The sequence below is a fragment of the Phasianus colchicus genome, chromosome 17, assembly GCF_987193195.1.
Source record: "Phasianus colchicus chromosome 17, bPhaCol1.hap1.1, whole genome shotgun sequence".
In the NCBI taxonomy this organism is placed as follows: domain Eukaryota; kingdom Metazoa; phylum Chordata; class Aves; order Galliformes; family Phasianidae; genus Phasianus; species Phasianus colchicus.
In genome coordinates, this window is record NC_143452.1 from 12,108,872 (window position 1) to 12,127,855 (window position 18,984).

At 44.5% G+C, this 18,984-nt stretch overlaps 1 protein-coding gene across 8 annotated transcripts in view; it reads right to left on the bottom strand.

Annotated features, from left to right (window-relative positions):
* Positions 1 to 18,984, bottom strand: part of LOC149915640 (uncharacterized) — a 252,837-nt gene that overhangs the window by 113,563 nt on the left and 120,290 nt on the right. The gene's annotated exons all lie outside the window — the stretch shown is intronic.

The following is an 18,984-nucleotide window of genomic DNA, read 5'->3' on the forward strand; positions in this document are numbered from 1 at the left end:
CACCTGCTGAGAAGTGAGTGCTGCTGCTGCCCCATCGCCAACAGCCGCAGCTCCACGAGGGAACCCCACCACCACTGCTGCACTGCTGCACATGGGCTCCTGGGCAGCTCCCAGAGCATGGGCTGGGCTGTGGGCACCCGACTGCAAAGATGTGACCTGTGCCATCAAATCAGCAAACTCAGGGTGGAGAAGCCAGCAGGGCAGCAGGAGCTGTGCAATACACAAGGGCTGCGATCGCATCGCGCTCTGCACAGAGGCTCAGGGCATCCTTGGGCTTGAAAAAACTTGGGGATGTTGTCCAAGCCCTGGATGTGGCTGAATGTGCTGGAAATCCCACTTGGAGCTGGAGTTTCACTTAATATACTTGGCAGTAATTAATCGTGTCAATTTGGGCACTGAATGCTTTTTGGAACAGGTGGATCTGCTGTCAGCAGTGTCAGATGTGTTTATGGCCCGAAATAACTGCTTAAATACAGGACTTTGGTCCCCAGCTACAAACAGGCAGCAGAGTATCCCCTATAAATGAACTTTTGTCTCTGATTGGTTTCCTCACTCTGCAAACAAGTGCGAATTTAGAATTTGTGGAATGCATTAACAGTGGGAAGAACAAGGGAGACAAACCGGATCAATGGATGCCCCACCCCCCAGCGTCCCACCAAGCCTGAAGCAGCAGCAGCTGCCCCAGAGCCTGCACCCCCAGATTGCACAGCCAGGCAATGGGATTTCAGCAGCCCACACCAAGAACTGATCTGTAAACTCTTCCCCAAAAGAACCATTTGTATCATTTTAAGTAGCATTTTAACGCCTACACTAAAGAAAAAGAAAATAAGAATAGGAAGGAAATCCACTGCAAAATAGAATAACTATCATAGAGTAGAATAGAGTGAAGAAGTTTACTTTTCCCCAGGCAAATCTGCACCTGCACCCACGTTGGCAGCATATTTGCTCCTGCTGTACCCTGACATTTCAGTTTGTAAGATCACAAAAGCACCCTGAGATGAGCACAAAGCCCACAGCTAGCAGAGTTGGACACTTAAATACTCAGTTGGAAGTCTGGAAGAAATCACCATCCTCTGAGATGAAATACTACTTATGTGAGACATTATTTAACAACAGAAGGAACATTTTTGTGAGCGGGGAAGAAACATGCTTCTTGCGATGCATCAGGTCCTGCTAGCTGCAGATATCTGACCATCTGTAACAAACAACATCCCAGCAATAGCAATGGGCAGCAGTCCCTGCCTGCACTGAGCTGGGCGCAGGTCCTGCAGCCCTCCTGCTGCAGCAGAGCGGAGCGCACCCAGCGGGCTGGAAGGCTGCAGCTCAGCACAGACACCTGGAGCAGTCCATCCTCGTGCAAACAAGGCTTGCGTGCAGAAATAAAGTGGAGGAGCTAAGATTTTGTTCAGATATGAAGCACAATTCTTTTTCACCCATCTGACTACCAGCGCTGCTCCTTCAACCCTCTCGTGAGTGACGTGCTCCTGTATTCTGCCCTTCTTCTTGACTTCAGATGCCCCTGGGGCACGAGCAGTGCTTTGCTCTTGCTTCACACAGCACCTAACGCAGTGGTATAAATAACAGAAATGAATGAATCAGTGCCACAAACAGTCCTTGTCTGCAGGAATCTGCTGAATCAGCAGCGCTTCCCAGGGGAGGTGCATTTTGCAAAGGCTCCAAAAAATGCGGAAAGGCTGAATACAAGGATGCCCTTGCAGATAGTGCCACGCAGCTGCTTCAAGCTACATCACATGAGGACTGAGCTCGGGAAGCAACATCTTCCTGTCTCAGTGGATTTGCAGGCCACAGCCCTCTCTCCCAACCTGCCTCGGGCTCATGAGCCCCAGCACACCCCACAGAGACATGGATTCCTCAGCCCAAAGCCATGCCCATCTGCAACAGGAGAGGCTATTGGCCCAGGCATGGAACAAGCTTTCAATTCTCTCCTCCAGCCCCCAGTGAAGAGCCTTGTCTTGTGCCAAAGGTAAGCATAGGTACAGAAGGGACTGGTGTGCACCACTCCCATTAAAGGTAAAGGGATTTGCATCAAGAAATCTCCTCTGAGTCACCTCATACCTTGTACCAGGTCACTTAATGGGAAAAAAAAAAATTATTAAAAGGAAATAAATAGATCCACTGACAACAGCCCAAGTTTTCCTCAAGTATCCTGTTCTGCACTTTGCCCCATGCAGAGCCAAGCCATCCCACAGCCCAGCACCAGGTACTGCAGGAGCACCCACTGCCCCAGCAGCAGCAGCAGGTGTGTGGGGTGGGGGCAGGCAGCTCCATCCTGCTGGGGTGGCTGGGGGGAGCTGAGGATCAGGCCCAGGACAGCTTTATTTCTGCCAGAAGAGAATGTTTTAACACAGGTTGTCCTGGGAGACTAGCAGTGTTTCTAATCTATGCAAAAGAAAGAAAAAAAAAAAAGCCACGACACAGAACAGAGCTCAAGGAGAAGCTTATTTGCCACTCTCTGAGACGTACGCGTTCTTTAGGACGGGATCCTTAAGCCGTAGCTTGTAAAAAGCTGTTTGTTTTGTACTGACCTTCTCCTTTTATGTAACATGATAGGCATGCTTCAGCGAGCACTGAATGCAGCTAAACATATGTCGTCAGCTGTGCATTGCTGCCCCTTCTATTAAAATGGATTTTGGTAGCATATGTGGGAATAGGCTTGCCACAGATACTCAGGGGAAATGAAGGAATACGGGGCAATTAGCAAAAGCAATCCCCAGACCTCTCTGCTAAGCCTCCATAGGAAGTACAAAGACTTATCTCATGGGCATGGAAACAATTAAGGTCAACAAGTAATCGTGGAAAAGGAAACTTTAAAAACAAGAACATGGTAAATGACCTAGTAAACACCACTTCTGCCCCCCTCACAGACAGGGGATGCATTTCATCTGGGGTTCATATGCACAATCTAGCTGGCTTTTGCTTCCCCAGCCCCCCTCACATAATGACTTCCCTTTGCAATTTCCTGGAGGAAGTTGCTGGAGCGATCTTTTAGTGATAAAAATAAGCCATAGCGATTCTTAATTTTCAGTCAAAGAATTCTCCTAATCTCCTAATTAAGGAGCAAATGGCAGCAGTGTCCCTTAGAAAGCATCAATGGGACAAGCAGCCTGTGCAGAAGAATGCAGTTATTCTGGAAGCATCCTATTGATTGTTTGGTGAGATGGGTAAAGATCACGCCCGATTCCCTCTTAGGGATAGAAGCACTGCTTCTGATAGAAATCTTCACAACAATCTTCTTTTTTACAGGCTGTTGCAGAGGATGTTGTTACATCCTTACTCTTAACTTCTGGAGCATCAATTAAATACTGAAGCATCAGCTGCGATTGGTAATCCATGCTCTGCCACTCATTTTCTCACTTCTCTCTCTAGCGGGCAGGAAAGAATTTTCTGAGGGTTATGATGACACCAGTGAGTTCTCCAGGGTTTTGTATATTTGTTTTCATCAGTCAAACTTAACATATGGTATTTACATGTCCTCTTCACGAGCACTTGATAGCTGACCTGGAACACAGCACTCAGTGACTGCTGCCAGCTTGTAACTCCCCACGTACATATGGAACAAGCGGTACCGTGTCAGTTTCAAATGCAGTTCCTCACCCAGCCTACAAAGCCAGAGCTCAACCCCAACACACACAGGGATGCAGAAGGCTTTAACTTGTCTCTGATGACACACAAAGTCTGAGCTCAAGCACACATGACGGCACTGGATCCTGTCTTCACAGTTAGCCAGACAGAACTATAACCTATTGCCTCTACTTACATGCTGGTCCAATCAACAGCATTTTGTGCATTTTAGAGCTGAAGACCAATCCCAGTTGATCACTGAGTTTGGACCCACATCCCTGTGTCACAAGAAGCCACGCTTATTTACTCCTTCCTTTTTCATCTTAAAAATTTGCCACAACACTTAATACAGTAGTTCGAGCTTTAAGAAAAGTACAGATCATATTAAACAAGCGTAATAGTTTTGCAACAGGAGGACAAAAAAAAAAAACATAGCCTCAGATTTGCAGGACAATTTAGTTCACTTGACTACTATTAGTATGTCATCTAAATGAAAGGACAGAGTTAAGAAAAGGCAGGGAGCTGGCTTTGTGCAAAGGATCTCCTGCTTCTTTGTTTGCCTGCTTACCACATCATAATCTCATCCTAAAAACGCGTCCATTCAATGTCACAAATATATCTGAAGTCCTTGTCACTTGTTTCTACTGCAGGGTACTCACAAGATGCTTTTAGAGAAAGTACTCAAGCAGTACATGACTGGAGGCTAAATCTGGCATACAGTGACTGTAACAAACCATGACATCTGTCACAGCTCCTCTTGGATAAACCTATAATGATTGCTCTGACCAGAGAAGAAGACATCTGAAGTCAGTAACTGAATAATGCTAATGATACTTCATAAACAGCGCAGCTCAGACATAATGACGCATTCCTCTGAAGCAGGATGCTGATGCACAGGGCCTGTCTAACAGACATCTCCCACCCATCCATTTCTCTGTCCACAAACATCCCTGTGAAGTGCTGCAGGGGAGAGCTCTCCTTTTACTCTTCCCAAACTGCAGCAGAGACCTCAGAATCTACTTGGAGGAATACGAGCGTCAAACGAGTCAATAGAGATGATACAATTTCATCTACGTATTTGTGCTCAGTCTGCATCTATTAAATAACAGCATGTGGGGATGATCTGGCTACACGTGGAGGACCACTGCAATCTCAGCAGCAGTCACTCTCATTACCCTGTGTAATTCTCTGGAGCAAGGGCCGAGCCTTCCTCCCTCCCGCTGTATTTTCATGACATTTCATGACTGAAAGTTGTGTGTGCAGCACCACAGAGGATCCAGGGGTTCACCTGGCAGCCAGCAGCCACGTGGGCCAGACATAGGGCACACTGCATGCTGTGCTCATGAGATGTGCTTCACCAGGGGTCACCTAGAGGGCTGTGCCAGAGAGCGAGCCCAGCCTCCCCAGTCCAGTATCCTCATTAGGCTCTGTCCTAACCACTGTACCAAATTTGCCTGCAGTGTTACACCCCTGGCTGTGACTAATGCTGCTGTATGAGATGTGTCTGCAGCTGTTCAAGAAGCAAATGTTTGTACCGTAAATTATTTTTTGATGATGTGATTGTTAATAACAGTTCCTACGCATTTCTAGGAACTGTTCCCCATTCACCACAGAACCTCAGAACTGGCCGATGACTGACAGTTGTTACACAGGGCAGCAGCCCCGTGTCATCTTATTCACAACACCTGTCATCACTTCTTGTCAGTAATCTTGATCTAGTTATGATTTAATTTATGCCTTGTGTGTCATAAGGCAGCACTTAATTTTTTTCAAAGCAATCAAATGAACTCTACTGTTGATCGGACTCATTTCTTTGACAGATGCTGAAATTAGACTATTTAGTGAGCACCGTTCTGGCAAATCAGGAGCGTAGCAGTGCTACTGCTAGCAGCTTTCAACTCCAGAGCTCTCGATGTAATAGGAACACAAATTTCCCTACAGTAAGGAAGGGAAAGCTGATAGCGTACACAACTCAAGCTATCATTAAGCAAATGACAGAAAATTTGTGACAACACAAGATCGGATTTTGAACTGTTGCTGAGCATGCCAAGCTCTGCTTTAATTGAAGCGGATTGCGAATGCGAACTTTGCTGCTGTGCTTTAGGCAACATTCTCACAATGCATCATCCTCCCGCGGTGACAGCCACGCGCCAACGTGCACACAGCACAGGTACAGGGCTCGTCTCCAGACTGGCAGCACGCAGACAGGGAAAGCTGCTTCCCAAATGAAAAGGTCATTGCAAAATTAAGAGATGGGAGCTGGTAATAAGAAGTCATTCTGGTGGAAGTTCAGATCGGCTACTCTTCTGTCTGTAAGGCAGCGCTGCCACAAGGCATATCTCAAGGTATGGAACACTTCCAAATTTGAAGCATTTAACTGAAAAGGGCCATTTGAGGAACAAAGGACATTCAGGTAACTTAGTTTTACTCGTTAGTAGCAACAAATGACAACAAGAGCCCATACATCTCTAGCATTACGTCACCATTATTCCTGCTAGCTGAGCAGGAAAACACACTGTCCAAGGTTCCTAAGAAATAAAACTCCCCAGCCAATGAAGCCAGGCTGAGAAAAATACACATTTTAAAGAAACAAAGGAAAGGGAGAGATTTTAAGAATCCACCTGGACTGTCATTATTATACAGGCAACCACTGGCAGTGGCAGTGCTCAGCAGGCAGCAGCACTGGGCTGGGAGCTGAGCGCTGGCCTTCTGAGCCACCCTTCCATCAATGCTTAGAGAATCACAGACTGGATTTATTTTTCAAATACCTGACCTAGTGTCAAGACACAGCACCTAAAAGATGCTGTTTAAGACTCATACCAGTTGGGAGTGCCATAAGGCATCGCAGCAATAGTAGATTAAATCCCAGAAGAATTTTACAGTTACAAATCCCTCAAAAATTGTTCTTGCTGAGTTTGTAGCACCACACACCTCAGATCAGACTAAGAGGAAACAAACAGCCGAGTCATCTCCCCATCAGAGAGATCATTTCCTGTAACATGTGACATTTGAAAAGCAGCTCCAAATTAAATCTGAGTTGCTGCCTTAGCACTGGTTCTTATGACCCACAAATGATGGGAGCTCAGCTCTGGATCCAAGCCTGCAGCACCCCCTGGGCAGCCTTTCTGGAGCAGGACAAGGACAAATGCCCCAGGCTTTCAAACACAAGCATGTAAAATGTTCGGCAGAGACCCAGAGGCAGATCCCGAGGTGAGTTATTCTCAAATCACTGCAGGCTCAAACAGGAGCAAAAGGCAACAGTACAATTAATGAATCCTTTTCATGTAACATATGAATCCACAAGAGCTTCCTCTCCACAAGGGCTAAGAGAGGCAGGAACCTATGCGTGAGAAAGAAAAAGCACGATCAGGCCCTCTGCCTGCTGATAGATACCCAGAGGTTGCTTTCTCTCTCAGCTCTCATTCTCCTTTGTGCCTGCGCTGCAGATCCGTGTCTTAGTTTGGACTTATTCCATGCAAATGTGTACCCCTTTAATGAACACAAGTAATGTTTTAAAGTCCTTATATCTGACCAGTAAATGGATGTACTTAAAATGCAGGCAGGAACTCAGAAGGAAAGCCAAACAGCGTTTAATGTGGTTCCATTTAGTCCAATAAGACTTAAGAAAAGCAAATCAGGACTTTTCTTGCAATGCTGCATTCATCAAAATCCTTTGTAAGGTGAAAAATGCATCATTTCAATGTTCACGTTCAACACAGATAGAAGTGTACACAACTATTTGTATTCAGAACTTCTCCGTGCTGAACATAAACCAATAAAAAGATTATGATGACATACATACATAAACACACACACACACACGCAGTGACCACATTTATCCCTTTTGCTGAACTACTTCCTTAACGGGTGAAAGGTCAGGCTAATCACACCGAAATTAACTGCAGCTGGATGAAAACTTCAGAAAGAAAATGCTTAAAATAATTGTGTCACTTTTTTAAACCACATTATTGCTTCTTTTAAAGAGACCCAATTGGCATGCATGCAAATGCAGCAACACCAGCAGTTAACGAAAGGGAGAATTAGAGAGGAAGCATTCACTCAATTAATCTAAATACACGTAAGTACACATCACAGGAAAAGCAAATATTCTGAGTTAGTACAGTAAATAATCGTGTATAGATAGCCGTGCTACCCCTCATGAGCTGAAAAGAAAGCAGCAGGTTTTGTGCACAAATAAATGAGAGTTTTGAAGTCAAACAGTTTCCAGCACAACCCACTTGAACAACACCATTGTCATCGTTTTGTTTTACCACTGCAAATGGCAATGCAAGTTTTTGCCTGTTTGGAAATGTAATGTCGAAGCAACTTCTTGTTTTAATTTAAGAAAGCAGAAGCTGCCAACCATTTTTGCTCTCCAGCCAAGAATTTATCTTACACGTTTATTAAGTCATCATCTAGTTAATTACAATCATTTTGTAAATAGCGTAATAGTATGAAGACAGCCATCCAGCACTGCTTAGCTAAAGCTGATAGGAGACTCCAACGGGCCAGGCCTCAAAGCAGTACAAAGTCACTGCCACTCCAATGGACTGGTGGAAATACCCTCCTTTGCACCAGCTAAAGAAGCAGCCCACCTGCTGAGCCACTTCCCAAGCATTCCCAGTCACATGAGGAGGCTTTCACCTGCAGATGCCCAGCATGGCTGCAAGGATCTGCTGCACTGTTTGCCAGTGGGGCACAGTGGGGTAGAGGCCAGCAGCTCTGAGCAATTTTAGGTGTGTTTTCTGCAGCCAGGACAGTCTGTGTGAAACTCCCAGCTGTCCTCCAGACTGGAGTTTTCACTACAGCGGCTGCTCTTAGTGCTGTCTTTCTTGAGAGGTAGAGAAGGGAGGGAAAAGAAATCACAGGGTAAATAAGGCACGAGGAATTGAACTTCATTCACAGAGCAAAGAGTACAAAAAGTGTACAGCTTAATGCCTTTATTGTGCTTGGGTGAAACCCTCTCTGCTCAAAGCTTTTAATCTTAGCACAGTATGGAAGTTAGAGTGTGGTTTTCTGTTGGTTTTGGTTGTTGTTTTGCTAGGCAGACTGATAAGAAAAAACCAAGATGTTTTTCCTTGGAAGAGGATGTCTGTTTTATTGGCCCGATAAGAAAGTATTTCTCATAGTTCACATGACCCGCTGCAATCACACAAATTAATGAGATCAAGAGTTGTTCGCTCCATACTCTAATAGGGGAGAAGAGGTTGAGTTCTGTCCTTAAATGTAACTGAAGTCCAAACCTTCAGCGAAGCAGAAACACTGGCAGTGCAGAATTTGGCACCTCATCAATTTTCTGAAAGCTACTTTGCATATAAAAAGTTACAGTGGATTAACAAAATGATGTGGTTTTAAAATAGATAATTAAAGCAATACCGCTTTATGTGAAAATACTCTTGAAATAAACTTGAACTAGTTTACAGCAGCTGAGCTGCCCTGGTTAATTTACAATGCAACCATAAATTGTGGCAGCAGCATTCCCCAACCTACTTCTTGTATCAGCACAACAGCTTACATGAGCTTAGTTTAAATGGAGTCTGAAACCACAGCAATATCTATGCTGGCAAACTCTTGCACCCTCCTCTCTTCATCTCTGTAGCTTTTCTAGCCCTGTGTAAAAATGCATCATCTGCTAAATACAGGTACTTCATGACATAGACAAGCTAGGATACTTGGGCACCATCTGAAATTGAATCTTTTTTCCCTTATCTCTCTGACATTCAAATATGAGTACTGAGGATGTTACTGCAGGATCTGCCCCTGTATGGTCTGAACAAGAAAGAAACTACAGCATTGACTTGCTCTGCTTCCCTCAGATGAAACTCATTGAATAAATTAAAGGGTTTTGCATCTGTGCAAGGATCAGTCACAAATGTAACGTGTGGCAGATACCATGAAGTGGCAATGCCTCACTGCAGAGCATCACTGCCCTCTGTCCAGGCAGAGAGGATGGGGCAGAGCACTTCTGGAAGGGACACGGGCACCATCCCATAATGCTGCATCCCCCAGACTGCATGGGCACAGCGCTGCGTGTCAGCAAAACACTGCAGCAGGTGCTTAACTTTAATTACCTGCTTACAATCTGCAGGCCTGAGAGGTTTACGAGCCCTCTGTAATGGCTTCTGTTGTAAATCCTGATCTTTGACTTTTCCAAAATAAGAGAAACTGGAAGGGCAGAGATGCTCCTCTGTGCTCAGATCAGAATCAGCAGCTCACTGTGGATGATGAGCAGCTGCTGTAAGACAAGGAAAAGGCAAGGGGCTGCATTTCAGCTGCTGTTTGCTGTATGTGGAGCAGCTGTTGGCTGCTCTGTACCACCAGTGCAGGCTGCACTGCTGCAGCTCAGTGCCCTGTGAGTCCCTGTGCCGGGCCAGGGTGGTGGGCAGTGCCTCTGGGATGAGCACAAGGCAGGAAGATAGGAAAGAGAGCAATATTCATAGACCTGCCATGTTGTTTTAAATTCCTCTTTCTTTTTCTCTTTTCATTCAAGGCATCATACAGATGCCCAAGCCGCTGTTTATACCAGTGTTAGAATGCTGCCTATTGTAAACTGGAAATGAGGTCGCAAAGACGTTTCAACAGCTAGTAAAACTACTCACAGTTCATCTGAAATTACATTTTCAGGATTCAGAACAAGTTACCTCATCATCATAAATGACCCCATTGTCCAAAACAAAATAAGGACATGTCTTAGAAAGAGACAAAGATGACATTATTTTCCTCAGTCTCTATTAATAGAGATTCCCCCTAACAGAAGCATCATTTGAGTGGAGATATATTTGGAGGCAAATAATGAATAAGCCCTTCTGGTTATTCACAAGACCATGCTGTTGGGAATGTAACAGTTATTTAGGTTCCTTTTTTTTAATTGCACACTCTCGAGCAATCACACACGCCACCAACTGTTTGCTTTCGTTACACAAACCCTGTTTGTTCATTCTGTATTTCTGAAATGTGCCAAATCACCAGAGAAGTGTCCGGGTATCTCAGGTACGGGCAAGATCCCTCATGAAATGAAGAAACAAATGTTACCCTCCAGCACCACCAGCATTGTGTCCATGTTCAGCCAGGTCCAACCTAACCAAAGGTTTCCTCTTGGCCTCATCTGGGAGTAGCCCTCTCAGAAGGGAATTTCTGCAGAAAGGATCTTGTGAACAGAGCCAGCATTTCACGTTGGCAGCCCTGGGACAGAAAACAAACTGGTTTAAAGCTCAACTTGAGCAAGGTTGGAGCACACCGCTGTCGCTGCAGGCAGAGCTGGCTGGGCGCAGAGGGCAGGGCAGGCAAGGGAAGGCTCCGGGCAGAACAAAGCGTTTTGCAGCATGGGGACACAACCACCTCTGGATTTGTCCTGGCCGTCACACGGGGACTAAGAAATGTTTCTTCTCTGCCCAGCATTATCTGAATCTTCCCGAAGCGAGATCACAGAACAAGGATTTCAGAAAGTGAGGGATTTGAGCTACACGCGTTTTCTGTGTTTCTACTCAAAGGATGCCCTCCTGGCAGCTGATGGAGAAGTAATACAGGCTCAGAAAGGAGTCAAAGCTTTCTTTGGTTCCCAAAGTTATTAACAGTTTTGATGTCAGGTGGCTTTTAAGTGCTCAAGGACAGGCCAGGTAAATGGAGGCAATGTCGTCTCACGGTTTGGAGCTGTGCACAGCCATCGTGTTTTTCCAAAAGGCGAATGAACCCGCTAGGAGTGCCCTGATGCCATGTGATGAGCACTTGGAGCATGCTGTTTAACTTGTTTACAGCTCTCGGGGATATTCCCAGTCTGCCCAGCTGTGCCGGGATGAAATTTGCTCCCTTTGGAGCAACTCTCAGCAGCCAGCAATCATCAGAGGTTGGCAGCACAGCACGGAGGTTCCTGGGCTCCCACTGCACTGCAGTTTGACCTGACCTGTAGAGAAATTCCTGTACTGCCTGAGATGTCACCGGGGCCACCGTGTCCTCACAGCCAGCCCTCACTGCAGCGTGGTTATGGCAAATTGCTGCTTGCAACCCAGCCCAGCTCACTCAGTACAGGCTCCTGTTTCTCTCCAAACAGAAAAGAAGAAAGTTGCCAAAGCTTCTGGGAGAACCAGTCAAGACCCATCTCACTAGCTCGAAGCTAGTGGGTACTATAAAGTACCTGTGCTAAATGTGCTTCACCTTTGCTATCTTACTCTTTTACACAGCGTTTTTCTTTTTGTGATGATGTTCCCATTATCTCTGCTCTATCTTCCCCTCCCATAGCTATAGGCCATTAGCCTTGTTTAAAAAAAAAAGTTAATTAGAATTGAAAAGCTAGAATAATAAAGGAGAAAATTGTCTTTTGGCAGCCCCGCTTAATTTATTTATATTGGCATTTCAAGATCATTGTAATATAAGATGCACCTTCAACCTGCATAATGTATCCTGCCTTCCCCAGAGTAGCTCTGTGATACAGCTTGTTCATTTAGACCTATAATCATGCTCCTTCACCCCAGTCAGTGGGACTTGCAGGATTTTAGCTTTCTGGCATCAAATCAATAACAAAATTCACATGAGCACAAGAACAACTTTGTGGACCTAACTGCTCTCAAACAGGAGAGCAGTTAGGTCCACTGCAGAAGTTGCTGTGACTTTTAGATTGCCATAATGGAGGTAAGAATTTTAATAACTATTTCAAATCTCTATTTTTAAGTGAGTTTGCCAGAAAATGATCCATAAAATCCACGGCTCCACCTGATTGCCAGTTACCTGGATCTTCTTTTTGCAGAGAGGAAAAAAACAACTAACAACCACCACTAACCATGAATTTATGACACGCAGAGGAGAAATGACTCACCTAAAAGAGTGCTGAGGCTGGCACTACTGCCGCCATTATAGCATGGGCATAAGCACAGTCAGATTTTACCTACAATATATCTGGACGTGCTTATTCTCTTCTCGCCTGCAAACACTGCCATCAGACAATCCAAGGCACTGATGTAAAACATGATCCCACTGCCTGATGTGCTCAGCGGCACTGCGATTTAAAGTATCTGTATACACACATTGGCTTTCAATTTGCTCACGAACTACTTGATAAACCACAGTACTGAAAATAAGACAAATAAGATGGTTTGCAAATACTTCCATCTGCCTATTAAGGCTCGATTAGCATTCCCGCAAATGTAGTAAAAAAAATCCAGTTTTAAAAGCAAATAGGTCAAACAAATTACATATGGAATCTGGCACTGCTACAGCAAGACAAGCACATGCCCAGATTAATAAGCAATTACTTGTACAGCAGCAATGTCTGCACTTCTGGCCACTAGATATTTTGTTAGTAATTTAAATTACATCTGTAAAGCATGGAGGGGTTAAAATTCAGAACTTTGTGGGTATCCCAGTGCCTGGTTATCAAATGTTTCTCAAGCCACATTTTTTCAGACAAATTCAATTGTATGAATTATACACTATGAACTGCAGATGTATTTTACAACTTGAATGAATGAATGAACGAAGCAAAGCGAGAAACACTGGTCCAGACTTCCATCATCCAAGAGAACACACTGAGACTAGATTTTTCCCAGTGGTGGCACACACCACTAATCCTGTGTGCTGACCCATAGGTTGGGCAGAGCCAGCACGTGGTGTCACAGTCCTGCTATCAGTGCCACTCCGGGCGCCAATCTCCACACTGCTATCTCAGACCACGAACTCTGCTCAGCACTGCCCTGATTCAGGATGCAGTCAGCCCCTCGCTCAGCCTGCACCCCCAAAGGGCCCAATTCTTGCCAACCTCCCTGCCCCAGCTCCTCACTGCTACGTTGGGATGTTTCGTGATTAAATCACGGCTGGAGGTTCCTAGAAGTGAGGCACTATGTCATACTTTTTTTGCATATTAAACCTCTGTGCCTTCCTGCTGCCCTGTAAGACATTATTCTGTTCTGCCTTATCCTCATCAAATGAGGGTCATAACAGAGATCCTGCAATGTCGAGTATCCAAAGCTGACACTTTGGCAGAAATCTGTCATCTTGGGATGCCCCCAGTCCTGCAGCCTTCCCACAAAGGCACTGTGACATTAGCAGCAAAGCTCTCACCACTGAGCTTCACATCACTCAACTGCATCTCCCTGAAAAACGCATGGAACGGGGAAGGAAAAAATAAAGGAAAAAAGGACAGTAGAGTAAAGCCTTCTAGCACAGATGATTCTCCATCTTCCCCACACCACATTAAGGTCTGGCAAAATAAATACCCCCAGCCTTCAACCCACAGGTGCAGTCAGTCCCTAAGAGCAACAGATTCTGTCTGAGAAGGGCAGCGGAGAAGCCCCATGCTGGCTACACTTGCAGAACAGAATGGGTGTTTAAAAGTAGCTTCAGAAGTAAATAATGACAATAATGAAAGTAATAATTAACTTTTTTTTCGTGTCGGTTTTGCTCTGTTCGTTACTCGATAATGCGATGCACTATAAATGGTTTGAAAGAAGATTCCTTGTCAGTCTGCGGTGCCTGGGGGTAACGCGAGCTGCTCAGCCCTCACAAGTAATTAAAGATAATCAGTGAAAAATGTGAGGGTCTGTTGTGCTCTGCATTCCAAACCCCACCTACAACAGGAACAGCTCACGAAATTATTATTTAAATTTAACCCTTTTCCAGAGCGGCTGGCTGCGGACTGGACTTGCAGTTATTCGGTTTTGTCTCAAAAAACAGTTTTAGGAGAATAAGTACGGACAGAAATGTGCTTGAAACTCTGAACTGGCTTTCGTGGTTTACATCCTTTGACAGATTTCTATCAGTAATGTTTACCTTCAAGTGCAGTAAATGACAGAGTCAACCCACTGCACTGCCTGACGAGGGATTAGTTCGCCACAGAATATTTACAGGAACAAGTAACAGCCCTAACAAATAAAGGAATAATAATGTTAATAATAGTATCTATACTGGGGAAGGTTTCCCAGGTATTTAATGGGCAGCAGCTCCCACTGAAAGCTTATTTATCATAAGGAACAGCAAGAGTTACAGGCTGGTGAACACCTTTGAGAAATAGAGTCACTTATTCAGGTGCAGACTCAGCAAGGGAACTGCTGAGTGTGGAGCAATTTGGGAAATCTAGTTTGAAAGTGTCTTTCATTTCTGGTGCTCTTTGAACTCCCTGGCACAAGTCCTGCTCACCGTGCCCAGGGCACTGGGAGCTGCCAGCTCCAGCCACACCAAGGGCTGCCTCACACCAACGCCTGCTGCCTTGCACGGTGCTGCCCACAGGCAACAGCCCTGCACATGGGGCTGTAGAAAAGCAGGGGAGGTTTGGGAAGGGCTCAGCGTGCTGCCTGCCCACTTATGGGCGCTCTGATTCAGAGCAACAGAAAGCAAAGATGGACCGAGACAGCTCAAGCGACAACAGGATGTGGCACGTCCTCACCCGGGGACAAGGAAGGGTCTTGGAAACCTGCACTCACCAGCACGTCACACTGAGCTGTATCCCATTCCTTTGCACTTAGCAGGGGTCAGAAAGCCCTATTTGACCCTCTTGGGGGTCTGTCTGCCAAGGAAAAAACACCAGTTGACTCTGCAGGGTTGTCAATGGCAGACCAAAGGGTTCTGTGACGCAGAAGTGAAATCAGGGAGATTTGGCCACTCAAGTACTCTGAACTTGCAACTGGGGCAGTGTGAAACGCTGAGCCTGCTCTGCTTTCCTGTGCAGTAAGTTCATCTCCGCTGGCTTCGTTTGCATCTGGAAAATGTGCTTGTGAAACCAAACAATTTAAGACACTTGGCAAAGAAAAGCACATCGTTGCTGTCTGTTGGTTCAGTGACCAAGCCCTGGGCAAATTTGGATGTTTTCTGCCAGGTTTATCTGATTTTAGCCAAATTTGTTGTCCATAGCAGTCAGAAGCAAAGCAAAGGAACCAAAGGATCATGGCAAGTAACTAACAACATATTGAAAGGCAGATCATCAGGGGTTTCAAGCCTTTTTCAAGTTGTGGACTTCCAACAATTTTCTAAGTTGTTAGAAAGACATAACAGGTTGACCCTAGTATAAAGAATTTACACTTTGACAATAGGTTTTGCTTTTATTAGGTGCTTTTTTGTGGATTCCTTTGAAGTAGCCAAGAAAACCACATCACTACATCCATGAATCCACAGGCAACAGAAGATCGTCAACTTCCAATCTATTTTGTCTAGTAATTTTACGTGTTTGTTTCTCCCACACTCCGCTGATGTGAAGTTTAACGCTCAAATATTACCAGTTAAATGCAAAACAAAACAAAACTGTTGATGCATTATTTCACAATAAGGAATATAAAACCATGAATAATGGGTTCCAAATGATGTAAACATGTGTTTAGAGTACTGCTTAGAGCACTGATGCTGACCTAGATTTGACCTTCCCAAGTATCCACAATCTATTCCTTCTTTAAAAATAATAAAAAAAAAAAAAGTTCCCTAAAGGAAAGATCGTGTTGTCTTCACAAAAGATGAACGCGGATTCCGTGTGACCACAAACAACAAAATACTGTACAGGTCATAATTAAAATGACCTTATAAAATATCCCGTGGAAAAATATTTTCCAGCAGACTGGATTCCATCAAACTTTGTGTAGACCACACACTTTAATCCTGGTCCTACTGAACTCACAGAGATTTTTTCCATTGACTTCTACATGTCCATGGTTTGGCCCTCAATTACCCATGCACTGAGCGTATCATAAAAACAAACATCAAAAATAAAAGTCATTCTAGAGTTCCCTAAAGAGCGTGCCCACGGGGAATACTGAGGAAAAAATGCACAAAACATTTTGGAGCAAGTTTGTGAAGAATATTATACCAGTTGAAAAAAATAAAAAAAAAATTAAGTCTGAGTGATTTAATTTAAACCATATGGATGCACAAAGCATGTAATTAATAAGGAAATAATGCTGATTGTTAATACGGGCATCTGAAATCAGCCACAACGAAATCTCGTTATGTCAGGATTGCATTAGCCTGGATCCAAACGAGGAATATAGTATTACACAATCAATATAATGTTATTAACGGGACATTCCTAGCAATCTTTATATAGAGACAAAATCGCATCTTTTCAGCCTGAAGAAGTAGTACAAGAAGTCTGCACAAACGCAATTATTTTAATTCAGACTTTTAACGCTCTATATTAAGACCACAATGGGCTGTTTGTTACGTCCGGATCGGGGTTCGATCCAGCACAGCATGAGCAGAGCTGGGTGCACGCAGACATGCGGAGCTCCGACGAAGAAGTGCAGAATAGGAGGGCAGACAGCCGGCGCCCGCCTGGGCTGGCAGCGCTCACGGGGCCATTACACAGCCCGGCCTCGGCAGTCCCGCAAATGGACGCCGCATCTGTCCAACCCGGCGTCAGCACCGAGCGCAACTCAAGTCCTGCCAAGTGGAGTGTGACCTTCAATCTGCCGCGCTCCTGGTGAAAGGCGGGGAAGCAAATTACTTGGCCTCCTCTTTCTGTTCGCGGTGAATGCGAGCGGGTCGGTGCGGACCTGCCGCCGGCCTCGCGGGCTCCCATCCCCAACGGCACCCCACAGTTTACACAACCCAGGCTGAATGCCATAAAAGAGGGGCTCCATTCACCGGGGGCCCGCATGCAAAAGAGACGCCCATTAGATCATAGTAATTATTCCATTTACATCACACAGTGCCACAGTGGGACGTGTAGGACTCATCAAACACTTCTCCTCGCCCGGCCGGCCGCTAATGAGGCCTACTGGCGGCATTGTGCCTCCCATTTACTCATGGCCGGGCCTGCCTGCCAACAACAGCTCAGCCCCGCAGACAGGCTGCCCCTTTCAGAGCCATTTATTCCGTGCCCAACCTCTGACCCCAAGGGTTATGACATCAGCAGCCCTGATTTGTGATCATTTTTATTGGCGGACATTCAACTCTTGTTTCCTGTGTTTAACTCTGCCTCCCTTTTTTTAGCTAAACTTATTGGTTCTAATAGGCATCTGCCAAAAGACTATAAAGTAAGCCAGAGCTTTCACAAAGAGGCTTCTGATCTTGCTATAAAAAGCCCCTCAGCTACTATTTATGCCAATAATAACGAGTAATTCATTATCTAGGTGCACAAAATCTGTTAACCACTAAAATGTTGAACAATTTGGAGCAGATGTCCAACAATTTTATGAGTTTTAATTAAAATGTTCTATTTATTTTCATCAATACACCTGGGTTTTTAAATTTACAGAGATGTTACATGGGCACAGTGCAGTATTTTGCAAATTGTGTTTTTTTGGAGGGGGATTAGGAGGGATGATTTGGGCTAATCAGATGCTGATTTGTGGCAAATTTTTTCCCCATTAAGGTGTTGATGCAAAATCAAAGAGGAATTAGAGCTGAGATTTAAAAAGACAGTGCTTTCTTGGGACAAAGTAGCGATATTTCAGGAGTCGATGAAGTTCAGAGAAGGGGAATTTTTGTTTTGAAGCAGAGTCATTAATTTTAAAGCTGGTATTCTAAATGGAAATTAAATATCTTTAGAGAACAGGTTCTTAAAACACATGTTTTTCATAATGCAGTTTGTTTAGGCGCTGTGATTTCCATATAGCAGCTATATATAATAACAGACAGCATTTACTTTATCATGAATGCAAATAATCATTTTCCAAAAAAACTGATGTTGCAGATCACTATGCACATAATCACGAATTTGCATGACTTATGTTTTCAAACATTTGTTAAAAAAAAAAAAAAAAAAGATGATACTTAAGAAGTTGATACTGATTAAAACACAAACCACTTTATCTCTCCTCTTTCATTAGAGTAATAGAAAGCTTTGGGTCTGAACTTAAAAGCTAACTAATTTTTAAAAACGATGGTTTTACCTCAATTATAATCATAAGCAAATGAACAGAAAGAGGAGCCTGCTCAACTGATTTCAAGCTGTTACAGTCACGGACGATGATTGCAGGAAGCGGTTGAGTAACAGGAGAATTTTTATTGTAACCGTGAGGACGTGCTGTAAGCAGCCTGCACAGCTCACCCTGCTAACGCAGCCCTCTCAGGGCTCTGTGGGGATAAAATGGACCGGATCTGGAGCTGCCACCAGTCGGTGCATCTTCAGTGGAATCTGTGCATTCACATTTGTTTTCCAGATAAGATTCTCATACGCTTTCTCTTTGTAGTCAAGTAAATCATTTTACTCATTACTTGCTAATCTTAATTTCATCATCTTCACCAGCATTAGCTTTATTTACATAGCTTACTTTTTGACAAAAGCTGAGCCACTATACTTTGCATAGTAATTCTTTATGATCGCAGTCCTCTCCCTAAATTGTATGCAATTCACACAGTTTTGTACACAAAACTGGGGAATGCATGAGCACTCCTAAATGACCATGCATAGGTATTCATGCAAGCAGCAACCTGTTTTACATGCAGATGGCCAGTAGTTTTCCTCTTTAAAAAGCAGGACTGCCACTA